The sequence below is a fragment of the Telopea speciosissima genome, chromosome 5, assembly GCF_018873765.1.
Source record: "Telopea speciosissima isolate NSW1024214 ecotype Mountain lineage chromosome 5, Tspe_v1, whole genome shotgun sequence".
Taxonomy (NCBI): Eukaryota; Viridiplantae; Streptophyta; class Magnoliopsida; order Proteales; family Proteaceae; genus Telopea; species Telopea speciosissima.
The window spans coordinates 50,476,066-50,490,248 of record NC_057920.1 but is presented as its reverse complement, the minus strand read 5'-3'; the positions used below and the strand labels follow the sequence as shown (position 1 = coordinate 50,490,248).

Genomic DNA, 14,183 nt, shown 5'->3' with positions numbered 1-14,183 from the left:
AAATCCAACTTACAACATTCTCATCTAGCTGGTTATAATACCCAACACAAGACAAAGACTTCAAAGGCACTAGTCGATGTATTGCTCGATAAATTATGTCATTGTCTGAAATATCATTCTATGGAGATCGTTCTAGACATAATGTAACCATCCCGATCCAAGGACCAGGTGGGGCCCATGACACCAGAGTCTAGTTGGGACCGCATAGGAAAACATTTGATCAAGCATTCAATCTAATTAAAGTGCATAAAAATAAAACAACAATAAGTGGAAGACAACTATCTTTAAACTTTAAAACATGGTACTAATGCGTTTACCAAAAAACAAAAATATGGTACTGATGGCTCTAACGTCTACAATACATACTCTCCAAAGAGAGGAATAAAACTTTAAAATATTTACAGTCATTCGGGTTTAAGACCCTCCTTAAATAAATATTTCATATCCTTTAAGTCAAAAGAGTTCTATCTATTTGAAAGTAATAGACTCCAAAAATGATTCTCAGATTGTCAGTCTTCATCTTGTTCGACAATAGCAATGCCTTTGCCCTTATTCATGCCTGTCTCATTTGATCATTCGAGGAATGAGCTAACGCCCAATAAGGAATAACATTATAAATCATGCTCACAGTATAACAATCAATACAATTTCATTTTTAATTCATAAGTATGACATTGGTTCATATCATTTGAGACATAATTAGTCAATTAATCAATTACTATAATTCAGTCAACCATTTTGTCATTCGGTAGTATTTCATTTAACTAAATCATTTCTCCTTTCATTCATCTCATTTCATTTCAATCTTTTCATTTATGTCTTCCATAAGTCTGTAGGCTTTTAGTCATACCACACAGGGTGGCTCCAGTCAAACCACTGGAGTGGTTTCAATCATACCACTGAAGTGGCTCCAGTCAAACTACTGAAATAGTGTCAGTCATACCACCAAAGTGGCTCCAGTCAAACCATTGGAGTGCTTTTATTCGTTTTTCATTCATTTCTCCTCCCTCCTTATTCATTCACAGTCATCATTCGTAGGGTCATAGATCATTTGTGTTCCTATTTATAATTACTAAAACATCCATCCATCAAGTGTAAAGAAACACAATATGGCAAAATCATGAAATTCTATACTATATATACATTTATGCAATCATCTACAGTGATAACCATCGATTAATAATGCTTCCTTATCAACACTTTCACATTCCAATCGTCCAATTAAAGTCGACCTTCTGAGGGTCCTTGTTCTTCAAAGAAGATCTCAAAACTTAGCGTTCTTAACTTGGATCCTCAAACAAACTCAAAATTTCTTCAATCCAAGATAGGTTCTAGTGGAAAGCATCAATTGTAAAATTCTATTATGTCACTGTTATACCTACAGTGATATAAATATACAAAATAAATACTTACTTTGTCTAATATTGAACAAATTCAGTGGCTACTGAAAGCTATCATCCATGTATTTATTTCATAATAAGACCATACATCTTGAAACCTCTCCTAACATAGAGTTCCAAACGTTTCAAAAACACCATTCTGACTAAGATAGAATTGGAGTCACCAACTTGCAAAATTCATAAATCCATTTTACCAGATTCAAATGACTTCAATATTTTTTAAGAATTTTTCAGACTCATTAAAGTTCATTCCGTCCAAATATCAGATCAAAATTCAAGGTATAACTCCCTTTGACACATCTCTTATTATCGGGTACAGAAAACTACCCTAACAGTGACCTGTCTTTGTGCACGAATTTAAAAACATATAAAATGAACTTATTTCTAATGAAATTTTCCGGAGATCATGTTAACACATAGATATAATCCTAATAATTATTTAAGACCATGAATCAAAACCTAACTATGGTAAACAACATGAACAATCTTGGGCTACTGTTCTGTTCAACCCAGAAATTTCAGAAACAAGAAAACCAATTACTTTCTCTCTCATCACCTCTTGTGTCCGAATTTTCCAAGCTTCTCTACCATGATTTAAATTAGAAAAATATAAATATAACATGAATAATGTATGCCTTAACCCATATAAAATTCATAATGTATCCTCGAGCATCAAAGCCCAATTCTTCCATCCCCATTTATGAGATTTTCTCTCAACAGACTAAAAATCAGAATTCAAGAATGAGAAACCTACCTTGTTGAAGAATACCAAGTCTTGATCCTAGATTTGGTCCTTCACTCCATCCTACTCCAAACTCCAATATTTAACTCAGCCTTGGAAATGTTCTCACTAAACCCTGGAATTTGAACTGAGCTTTGGAAATGTTCTCACTAAACCTTGGAATTTGAACACTCAAACCCCCAAGTTTTCTCTTTTCCCCAAAGGTAGAAACCCTTTCAAGAACATTCAACAGCCCATGGTTTGTACTCCTTTCTTCTTTAAAAATCCAAACCCCAAAAGGACTCACTCGCCCTTCCACGATTTTTCTTCCCTCTCTTTTCTTTTTCTTTGTGTTTCTTTCTCTTCTCTCTCCCCTAGAATGACTCTCTCTCTTTCTTTGATTTTATCTCCCTTGAAATCTCCCTTATGCCCCTCCATTATCTCCTTCTTTCCTATTTTATCCTATCTCCCTTAGCTTAATGGCCTCAGCCCCTCTTATCAAGAGTGTGCACACCCCCACTAAAATTCTTCTTTTCCCTTTGTAACTTTCCCATTAAACCCTCACTTAAATTCTTCTTTTCCCTTTGTAATTTTCCCATTAAATCCTCACTTAAATTCTTCTTTTTCCTTTGTAACTTTCCCATTAAACCCTTACTTAAATTCTTCTTTTTCCCTTTGTAGCTTTCCCATTAAATTAAACCCTCAAAGAACCTAACTTTGCAACAAAATGAAATGCAAAGTCTCCTTATTGCTTATTAGGTGATTTGAACCTTGGACCTATGATCAATAGGAATTAACAAATGATCACTATGCTATGAATTGAATCTATAATTTTAGACCCAAATAAATATATAAAATCATAACATACCCAGCTACAAACTGAAATTAAAATAACATAGATGCTTAGAAAAACAGGGTATTAATCCTCCCTCCTTGAAAAAAATTTCGTCCTCGAAATTGTATGTACCTTAAGATTCAAATAATTGAGGATATTGATCCCACAAATCGACTTCTAGTTCCCATGACACTTCCTGGGTGGAATGATTCTTCCATTGAACTTTAACCAGTGACACAGATCGGTTCTACAACACTTTTTCTTTTCTATCTAGGATTTGCACAGGTTCTTCCTTGTAAGAAAGGTCTTCCTTCAATTGTAAGAGCTCATAACACAACATATGAGATGGGTCGGCTATATACCTCTTCAATGGTGTAACTTTTAAAAACACCTTATCCCCTTCCTCAAATTCTAAAGGCCTCCTTACATTTGCATAGCTTTTCTACCAGCTATGGGTAGTCTTTATTCTCTTTTGAATCAGTTCTACTTTCTCTGAAGTCTGTTGTACTAATTCAGGTCCCAACAATTGCCTTTCACCAACTCCAACAAATCGGTGATCTACATTTCCTTCTGTACAAGGCTTCAAAATGTGTCATCCCGATTGTGGATTGAAAACTGTTATTATGGGCAAACTCAGCCAATGATAAGTGTTCACCCCAACTTCCTCTGAAATCAATAACACATGCTCAAAGGATATCTTCCAAAATCTATATTGTCCTCTCTGATTGACCATCTGTCTGGGATGAAAAGCAGTGCTGAAATTTAGCTGAGTACCCATAGCTCTTTGTAAACTCTTCCAAAAATGTGAAGTAAACCTTGGATCTCTATTAGAAATGATGGATACAGGCGCACCATGTAGTCACACAATCTCATCAATATACAATTTTTCTAGTCTGTCTAATGAGTAGTTGATCCGAATAGGTAAGAAATGGACTGATTTAGTTAGTCTATCGACAATCACCCAAATCGCATCATGATTATGTGGAGTCTTTGGTAACGATGTGACAAAATCCGTTGTAATATGCTCCCACTTCCACTCAGGCATTTTTAGAGTCTGTAGAAGTCCTGAGGGTCATTGATGCTCAATCTTCACAAGCTGACAAGTCAAACACCTTTGCACATACTCTGAAATCTCTCTTTTCATGTTGTTCCACCAAAAAGTTTCCTTCAAGTCTTGATACATCTTGGTGCCTCTAGGATGAATAGCATATGGGCTACAATGTGCTTCCTTCAGTAGTACTTCTTTCAATTCTTCAATATTTGGCACACACAATCTGGTTTGAAATCTTAGAAAGGAACCAACTGTTGCAATAGAAAAGTCTGCCCATTTACCTTCCTGTATCTCTTTCCTCACCTTCTCTAAGAATGGATCTTGATTTTGCCTTTCCTTTATTTGATCAATAACGGAAGGTTGAACCATCAAACTTGCCAACAAGGCTGTGGCATTCCCAGTCACCATCTCCGAACCCAGTCTTTTGCAGTCTTCAATTAAATGAGGCTAGCTAGTAAACATTACAGCCATCACTCCCTGGGTCTTCCTGCTCAGTGCATCTGCCACCACATTAGCCTTACCAGGATGATAGTTGATATTGTACTCATAATCCTTAATTAATTCTAGCCATCTCCTTCGTCTCAAATTCAATTCCTTTTGGGTGAAGATGTACTTCAAACTTTTGTGGTCGATATAGATCTCACACCTCTCACCATATAAGTAGTATCTCCATATCTTCAGTGTGAAGATCACTGCTGCCAATTCCAAATCATGGGTCTGGTAGTTTTATTCATGAACCTTCAGTTGCCTTGTAGCATAAGCTATCACCTTTCCATGTTGCATGGGTACACACCCTAACCCGCTTCTTGAAGCATCGCTATAAATAATGAAACCTCCCGTTCCCTGTGGAATAGACAACACTGGAGCATAAATCAGTCTTTTCTTCAATTCTTGGAAACTCTTTTCGCAGTCCTCAAGCCATACAAATCGAACTCCCTTCCTAGTAAGTCTGGTCAATGGTACAATAATGGAGGAAAACCCCTCTACAAACCTTCTGTAATAACCAGCTAAACCAAGAAAGCTTCTAATCTCAGTTACACTAGTCAATCTAACCCAATCCATCGAAGCTTGCATTTTACTGGGGTCTACCATAATGCCATCGGCTGAAATAATGTAACCTAGAAACATAACCTTGTTGAGCCAAACCTCGCACTTCTTGTACTTAGCATAAAGCTTCTCTTTCTGCAGTGTCTGCAATACTGCCCTCAAACGCTCCTTATGTTCTTCCTTACTCTTGGAGTAAATTAGAATATCATCAATGAAAACAATTGCGTACTGATCAAGTACGTCATGGAACACTCTATTCATTAAATCCATAAAGGCTGCCGGCGCATTATCAACTCAAATGGCATAACAAAAAACTCATAATGTCCATATTGCATCCGAAACGTTGTCTTTGGGACATCGTTTTTCTTAATTCTTAATTGATGGTATCCTAATCGCAAATTAATCTTCGAAAAGACTTTTACTCCTTGAAGTTGATCAAATAGATCATCAATCCGGGGGTAATGGATACTTGTTCTTTATGGTTACCCGGTTCAATTCTCTATAATCTATACACATTCTCATGGTACCATTTTTCTTCTTGACAAATAGGACTGGAGCTCCCCACGGTGAAACTCTAAGCTATATGAAACCCTTGTCCAACAACTCTTCCAATTGACCCTTCAATTCTTTCAGTTCTATTGGATCCATCCGGTACGGTGCTTTGGATATTGGCGCCGTAGCAGGAACCAACTCACTAGCAAACTCCACATCTCTTTCAGATGGCAATCTACCAAATTCTCCGGAAACATGTCTGGAAAATCCCTCACAATAGGTACATTAGTTAAAATTGATCCCCTCACTTCAGAGTCAACAATTGAAGCTAAAAATCCTTGGCATCTTCGCCTCAATAACTTTCAGGCTTACATCGCCGAAATTATCACCGACGGTGGAGTTCCTATCATCATCCCAGAAAATTTAAACTCTAGTTCGTCACAGGTCTTTTGACCACTCTCTTTTCAATACAAAGAACACTACCATGATATGTTGCTAGCCAATCCATTCCAAGTATAACATCAAAATCCTTCATTTCTACAGAATTGAGTTTGCAATCAATTTTTTATGCATAATCTGTACATCACATGATTCACAAATTAATTCTGTCTCTATCAGTCCTCTAGAAGGTGTAGACACACAACCAGTAATTCAAAACTTTGGGCACAACATTCAATCTAATAGCAAAGGTACTCGATACACAACTATGAGTGGATCCCGAATCAAATAGGATATAAGCAGATATTCCAGAGATTTTCAGCAAACCTAATTATACATAATTATTCATCAATTAGCATAGGAAAACCACCACACAACATCATCATCCTAAAACATTCATTCATAACATTTCAGGGTAAAGTAATTGTACCAGCCACAACAGAGGGAGACACCTCTGCATCCTTCTGAGTCATTGCGAAAACCCTACTAGAGGCTCTTGGCTTCTGGTTTCCTTGAGTGTCCTTTCTGTTCTAGGCATTTTGATTGGCTTGCCCTCCCTAGGGGTTTCGCTTTGGCTGCTCCTTTAGAGTTGGACAATTCCTTGCAAGATGTCCAGGTTCCTTACACTTAAAGCAAGTGGATGTCCCTACTAGATAATCACCCTTGTGGTTCTTACTACACTTCTTAAATTGATAATTTCCTTGTGGCTTCCCTCTATAGAATTTCTTCCCATGTACCTTGTTTGCTGTAGGGTCAATAAAACTCTTCTTGAACTTTTTCTCTGGTTCAACTTCTTCATCTTTGGTTGCATTCTTTGATGAGCACATTTATGTGTGAAATTATCCCATGTAATTTTGTATTTTTATCTGCTTAGAATGGAGCTAGTCGGGTATAGGGCTATTTTTGGCATATTGGAAATATTGGACGACAAGTGCACTTTCAGAGCCTAAATTGAGAAAACCAAGTTGGAGGAGTTCAATGCTACACATGCCCGGCCCAATAAAGACCTCTTGTATTTTTGAGTTCAAGGGGTGGTCCCACTGAATTTGGTCTCAAGGGTAAAAATGTAAAAAGGGTGTTACAGGGTCATGCGTATAGAAGACGTTGAATGAAAGGATTTGATGCAATCTAGGCACCAGTCTACCCATGGATCGACTCACATGTGATCAAGGGCGAGATGGAAAGAAGTTTCATTGAAGACCCAAGGGCATAATCATAATTTTAAAAAATTGGAGAATTTTCAGAAGATATCCGATATTGGGCTCATATCGTCCAAAATATTAATTGGAGCAACTTTAATTCTCGGATTGGGTTCATCCGGGGCTAGGATGGAGAGATATTTTTAAAAAGAGAATTTTGATCAAATTTATAATTTAGATTAAATTCTCTCTCTCTCTCTCTCTCTCTCTCTCTCTCTCTCTCTCTCATCCCTTCTACAGTTCTCATCTCTCCTACTTCTCTCAATTATCTTTTCTCTCTCCTATTTCTTCTCTTATTCCTAAAATCTCTCTTTCCTCTCTCATCCCACTATGGTTTCCCATCCTTCCTAAATACCATCTCTTTTAAAAAAATCCCTCTCTCTTAAAGATAAATAAAAAAGGGAAACATAATCTCTCCTAAACTCTCTCTTTTCTAAACTCTCTCCCCTCTTTCCTCTAATTCCCTCCATATACCACCCACGGCTCCCCCATCTTTCCTAATTCCATTCCACTTTTCTCTCTCTTCTCTCTCTTCTCTCTAATATCTCTCCAACTTTCAAATCTCACACAATCTCTCCCTTCCATCCACGATTTATATAGCAGCCCCTTCCATCTTCCACCATACTTCTTGTCTTCTCAATCCCTTTCTTCTTCTTCACGTTTTATCTTGGGAGCCCAAGTGGAGAGCAGCCTTGCCATCACCGTTTCAGCAGCTTTTTCTTCAACACATAACAGCCCCATCATGAACCAGTAATTTCATTTCCATGGAAGATCACCATTATTGTCCCCTGTCTCTTAGCACCATGATCGGCTAAGTTCTTTCTATCTTTAGGTGTAGATGAACTAATGGTGTTTGTTATTTAAAATTCTGGTTTGCATTCTTAATTGCTTGATGTTGAGACCCCATCCTTTTTTGGATGATTTTAATTGATATATTTAGTTGAGGAATTTTGTTTCAGTGATTCATTATTTTTCATTCAAGCAATAGTATTTTGTTCTTATGTGGTTGTACCGATGATGGATTATAGCTGAACGAACTAAGTGTGTCAAGCCCTACAAGTGAAGGACGATAGTACTCATCAAGATAGTCCATACCTAGGAGGAACCCTACATTTTGTGGTATTATTAGGCCTGTGGTTATAATAAATCGAAGCATGTAACCGAATTGAATAACAATTCCATTGGGGATTCGAACCCTAAAGATAGCCTCCATCTCATAACTTCACATTGTTGTTAGTTTAGATTTGTTTCTTTTGTTCTTAGTTTAAAAATCGAATTTATTGCACTTTAATTTTCATCACTTTCATCTTATCATTTTAGTAATTTAGCCTTCCAATTCCCTATAGATCGACCCCTTATTTGCTACTTGCTAGATTAATTTAGGGTTTTATTTTTGACCGGCTAACGACACGATCAAATTTTGGCGCCGTTGCCAGGGAATCGAAGCACGGCTGCTCATATTGATTGAGTTGTTTTGTGTTACTTTGTTTTAGTTTTAATTTTATAATTCCAGAATTTTTATTTTTTTTTAGTTTCTTTATTAGGTTAATTTTAGTATACCTAACGTTCTCTTTGTTTGTGCAGGAAGCCGAGTAGATCTAGTAAGGACAAGCTGTCCGTTTGTTTTACTTTTAATTCCTAAACTTTAAGTAATTAGGGTTATTTTATGTAATTTTTTTTAATTCCAGCATTAGATTGGTTGTTTAGGTTTAATTTTAATTTCCCCAGCCCCTTAAGATCATATGTGTAACCATTCATCGGGGGGCAACACGAGGAATTAAGCAATCGCCAACACCATGTAAGTAATTTCGTTAGTTTTAAATTAGTTATTTTTTTTTTTACTTTTTTAATTCTGATTTTTATTTTTATTAAGTGTTTTTTATTAGTTATCAAGTTTTAATTTACTAGTTTTAATTTTTGTTTAATTAGCACGTTCAACTTGTGTTGTGTTTTATGCATGGTCGGTGTTCTTTGCACCCCAACTTGACTACCCTTGACCTGGAAATAGAGCAATCTTTGGCTAGACTTAAGGATAGTAATAAAATGGGTGACGAAAACCAGCCAAGAAGGCCGCTGAGTGAGCACTTTACTCCAACTGCCTAAATCCCTGTGTCTTGTATTTAGTTGCCTACCATTCAGGCTGCTCAATATGAGATCAAGTCCAGCATCATACAGATGTTACCATCCTATTATGGACTTGCTAATGAGGAGCCTTATAAGCATCTTGATGAGTTCTTAGAGGTATGCTCTACACTAAAAATCCAAAACCTCTCGCCAAATGCCTTAAAGTTGCTTCTATTCCTATTTTCCTTAAAGGACAAAACCTAACACTGGCTTCATTCCCTAGATTCGGTTTGGATTTTTACATGGGCGAGAATGCAGCAGGAATTTCTAAAAAAATTCTTCCCCAATAGACGGACTAATAGCCTTAGGAAAGCCATTACTAGTTTCTCCCAATTAGAAGGCGAACAATTTCATGAAGCGTGGGAAAGACTTAAGGAATTACTTTGTAAGTGCCCACACCACGCTGTCCCAAAATGGCAGTTAGCCCAGTGTTTTTATGATGGTCTCTGTGATCGATATAGGTAGATGGTGGACTCCTCTTGTGGAGGAACATTTATGCACAAGAATGAGACTGAAGCATGGGATCTTTGTGAAACCCTTAGTGAGAATTCCCAACATCATGCTTCAGCCTCTCGAACTGAGATTCCACACATAGGGCAACCAAAGAAGGGTGGTCTCAGTGAGATCAATCCAACTGTTTAGATGACTGCTAAGGTTGATATGCTGTCCAAGAAATTGGACTATTTGATGTCTATAGAGCAGAATCCTATGTCCCCTTTCCCAATGAGTTTCCCTCCACCCAATCAGACTAAAGCATCTGCCCTATGTGCTAGCCCTAGTCACTATGTGACAAACTGCCCTTCGGCTGCACAATACCCTAAGTTTGTTCAGGAACAGGTGCAAATGGCTCAAAGTTTCCCTACACCGAGTAATGATCCCTTTTTCAATACCTATAACCCGGGATGGCAAAACCACCCGAACTTTTCATGGAGAAACTCAGTACCTAATAATCCTCCAAACCCACCATATAGGCCACCATTTAATGTTCAATCTAATGCCTATAGGGGTGGACAACCACCATATCCTCAACCCCAACAGAATCAATCCTTTGAGGAGAAGGTGCTAAAAGCATTAAGTGGGCTCGAGCAGAACACACAGCTGCTACACTCACATATTCAGTCCATTAATAAGCTAGAGAACCAATTGGGTCAACTAGCTGATGCTATAAGTAGGAGGGAGGCTGGCCAATTGCCAAGTCAGCCAATAGGTAACCCAAATAGTCAAACGGGTCCAGGGAAAGAGCAAGTCCAGTCGATCACAGTCCTGAGGAGTGGCAAAAGGGTGAAAAAACTTGATGCATCCTTAGCCACAAATGGGATGCTGCCCACTAGTTCTCAAGGTTAGGGAGAGGTTGAGTCAACCCGAGAGAAATTCGGTGGTGATGTAGACACACATGATTTCATTACTGAAACACCACCTATGAAACCCACTCATCAGTTCCCAAGGAAGGGGTTGCACATTCCTATTGTGGAGAGACCATCACCTGATTCTTACATTCCAAAGGTCCCTTTTCCCTAAGCCCTTCAGACACCATCTTACCCCCTTCAGGGTAAACAAGGTGAAAAGATGCAAGAGATGATCGACTTGTTCCAACAAGCTCGCATCAATCTCCCCCTCTTGGATGCTATCAAGCAAGTTCCTGCTTACACTAAGTTTTTGAAAGACCTCTGCACCCAAAAACGTAAGTTGAGAACTCAAATCCCTAAGACCGTCCATTTGACTGAGCAGGTTAGTTCGGTAATTTTCAGCCTCCTACCCCCTAAGCTTAAGGACCCAGGTGCGCCTCTTATTTCTTGCATCATTAGAGATCTCTCCATAAGTAGGGCACTACTTCATTTAGCGGCTAGTGTGAATATTTTGCCTAGTTTAGTCTATGATAGATTTGGTTTAGGAGATTTAAAACCCACTGAGGTTATCCTTTAGTTGGCTGATTGTTCAATCAAAATACCTCATGGGTTGTTAGAAGATGTTTTAGTAAATGTGAAAGAGTTGTACTTTCCTGTGGACTTCCTTGTCCTTGATATGGATACAGCCACCATAGCCAAGCTTCCCCTTATCATCTTAGGGCGCCCTTTCTTAGCTACTGCTAATGCTTGCATAAATTGTAGATCGGGTGCCATGGACATCTCTTTTGGGAATAAGAAGCTTAGGCTCAACATCTTCAATGCATCCTTAGGTTCCTTTAGAGAAGAAGAGTGCTTTGCATTGGATTTATTAGACGAAGTTGTGACTGATCACACTTCTTACATGCTTATTGATGACCCTTTGCAGCACTATGTGATGCTTGAAAATGAGTCTGAGGCATACACTGAAGAGGTGCATACTTTGCTAGATTCCTCACCCTCTTTAGACCGACCACTTTGGACAGTTAGATATGAGCTGCTCCCCCCTTTGGTTACATCTCCCTAACCTTCTTCTAAACTGGCTCCTTGGTATGATTTGATCCTTGACCCTTCTTGAGTCATTTTGAGTTTGGCTGAAGACTCTAAACTTAGCGCTCTGTGGGAGGCAACCCACTATTTTTTCTTTAGTACTTTTATTTTTTTTGTGTTTGTTTGTTTTTGTTTTTTTTAGGTAGTTGTTACTGATTGTTGGATGCACTGTTGCCGTATATTGCTGACTTCTGGTACTCTCCTTCCCTAATCCCTATTTTTATTCTTCTGCATGCATTGAGGATACTGCATACTTTAAGTGTGGGAGGGGGGTGTGAGACCGATTGATAGATTTTTATTTTTTTGGCTTTTGGTAAGTTTTACATGTCTCTCTGTTACTTTGATGCGAAACACAGGAGAGAGAGACTCAGGAACCCTAATCTGAAGTAATGAAAACTTTGTTGAGAGGATAGTAGCTAGTATGTGTCCTAAGGTGGGTTTTGACTCAGACAATAAAAGCTCCATCTTGTTTGAAAGGACAGACCATCTGGCTGTCTTGTGTTTCTTTGAGCTTTTGGTTAGGAGCTGAGACCAAGTTTAGCTTTGGCTTGACATGAAAAAAAAAGAGAAAGAAAAAGAAAAAGGAATAAATAAAAGTAAGAGTTGAATTCCTTGGAGCTAGATAGGGCACTCCGCCTCAAGAAGCAAGGTAACTTGATCGACATTCCTTGGGGTGAAACCTCTAAAAAAGAACTCTAGCATCACTATCCTTGTGGATATATGTAAGAAGCAAAGCTACCAAGTAGCTCGGGTGTCTTGTGTAGTGACCCTGCATGGCATTTGAGGAATAGTAGTGGAGTAACAAATGGAGTTCATTGTTCTTAAAAAAAAAAAAAAAGAAGAGAAGGAAGAAATTTCATTGCCTTGGTATAATTGTATGGTAAAAAATGCTCCGAAGCCTAAAGTTCTTGGTGTCCTTGACGTCATGAGTGGTCTTACCTCAAGTAAGGTGGTGTTTGGAAGATATGGGGAGATTCCCTAATTAGAATGTGTACCTGTTGCTAGAATCAATATTGGGTAATAAGAGCTCAAGTGTGGGGGTACCTCTGTCTTCTTGATCTTAAGTAGAACAACTTAGTTTCGGGTTTGGTGTGTGCTTCTTACCCATTGTCAAAATTTAGACTTGCAATCATGAATTTTGTGTGTATATTCCCTGCAAACACTCACGAGACAAGACTCGTCCACTAGGGGTAACCTAGGGGTTTAAAGGCTTGTTGCACATGTTAAGTGCAACCATGATTCCTACGAAAGTGAGTTAGGTTTACTTTGTTTTCTTTATTTTCTTTTTGCTCAAGGACTAAAAAAATCTAAGTGTGGGGGTATTTGATGAGCATTTATGTGTGAAATTATCCCATCTAATTCTGCATTTTTATCTACTTGGAATGGAGCTATTCGGGTACTTTTCTGTATTTTTAGGGTACAGAGGTATTTTTAGCATATTAGAAATATTGGACGACAAGTGCACTTTCAGAGCCTAAGTTGAGAAAACCAAGTTGGATGAGTTCAATGCTACACAAGCCCGGCCCAATGAAGACCTCTTGTAGTTTCGAGTTCAAGGGGTGGTCCCCACCTAGTTCCACCGAATTTGGTCTCAGGGGTAAAAATGTAAAAAAGGTGTTACAGGGTCATGCGCATAGAAGATGCTGAATGGAAGGATTTGATGCAATCCAGGCACCAGTCTATCCATGGATCGACTCATATGTGATTAAGGGCAAGATGGGAAGAAATTTCACTGAAGACCCAAGGGCATAATTGTAATTTTAGAAAATTAGGAAATTTTCAGAAGATATCCGATATTGGGCTCATATTTTCCAAAATATCAATGTGAGCAACTTTAATTCTCGGATTGGGTCCATCCGGGGCTAGGATGGAGAGATATTTTTAAAAAGAGAATTTTGATCAAATTTATAATTTAGATTAAATTCTCTCTCTCTCTCTCTCTCTCTCTCTCTCTCTCTCTCTCTCTCATCCCTTCTACGGTTCTCATCTCTCCTACTTCTCTCAATTCTCTTTTCTCTCTCCTATTTCTTCTCTTATTCCTAAAATCTTTCTTTCCTCTCTCATCCCACTACGGTTTCCCATCCTTCCTAAATCCCATCTCTTTTAAAAAAATCCCTCTCTTAATGATAAATAAAAAATAGGGAAACATAATCTCTCTAAAACTCTCTCTTTTCTAAACTCTCTCCCCACTTTCCTCTAATTTCCTCCATATACCACCCACGGCTCCCCCATCTTTCCTAATTCCATTCCACTTTTCTCTCTCTTCTCTCTAATATCTCTCCAACTTTCAAATCTCACACAATCTCTCCCTTCCATCCACGATTTATATAGCAGCCCCTTCCATCTTCCACCATACTTCTTCTCTTCTCAATCCCTTTCTTCTTCTTCACGTTTTATCTTGGGAGCCCAAGTGGAGAGCAGCCTTGCCATCACCGTTTTAGTAG

The 14,183-nt window shown here is 38.3% G+C and overlaps 1 non-coding gene across 1 annotated transcript; it reads right to left on the bottom strand.

The window, feature by feature from the left end:
* Positions 1–9,607: 9,607 nt before the first annotated feature.
* Positions 9,608–9,714, bottom strand: LOC122663441. Its single transcript, XR_006333113.1, has one exon. It is a non-coding gene; the product is annotated as a small nucleolar RNA R71 (small nucleolar RNA).
* Positions 9,715–14,183: the final 4,469 nt, after the last annotated feature.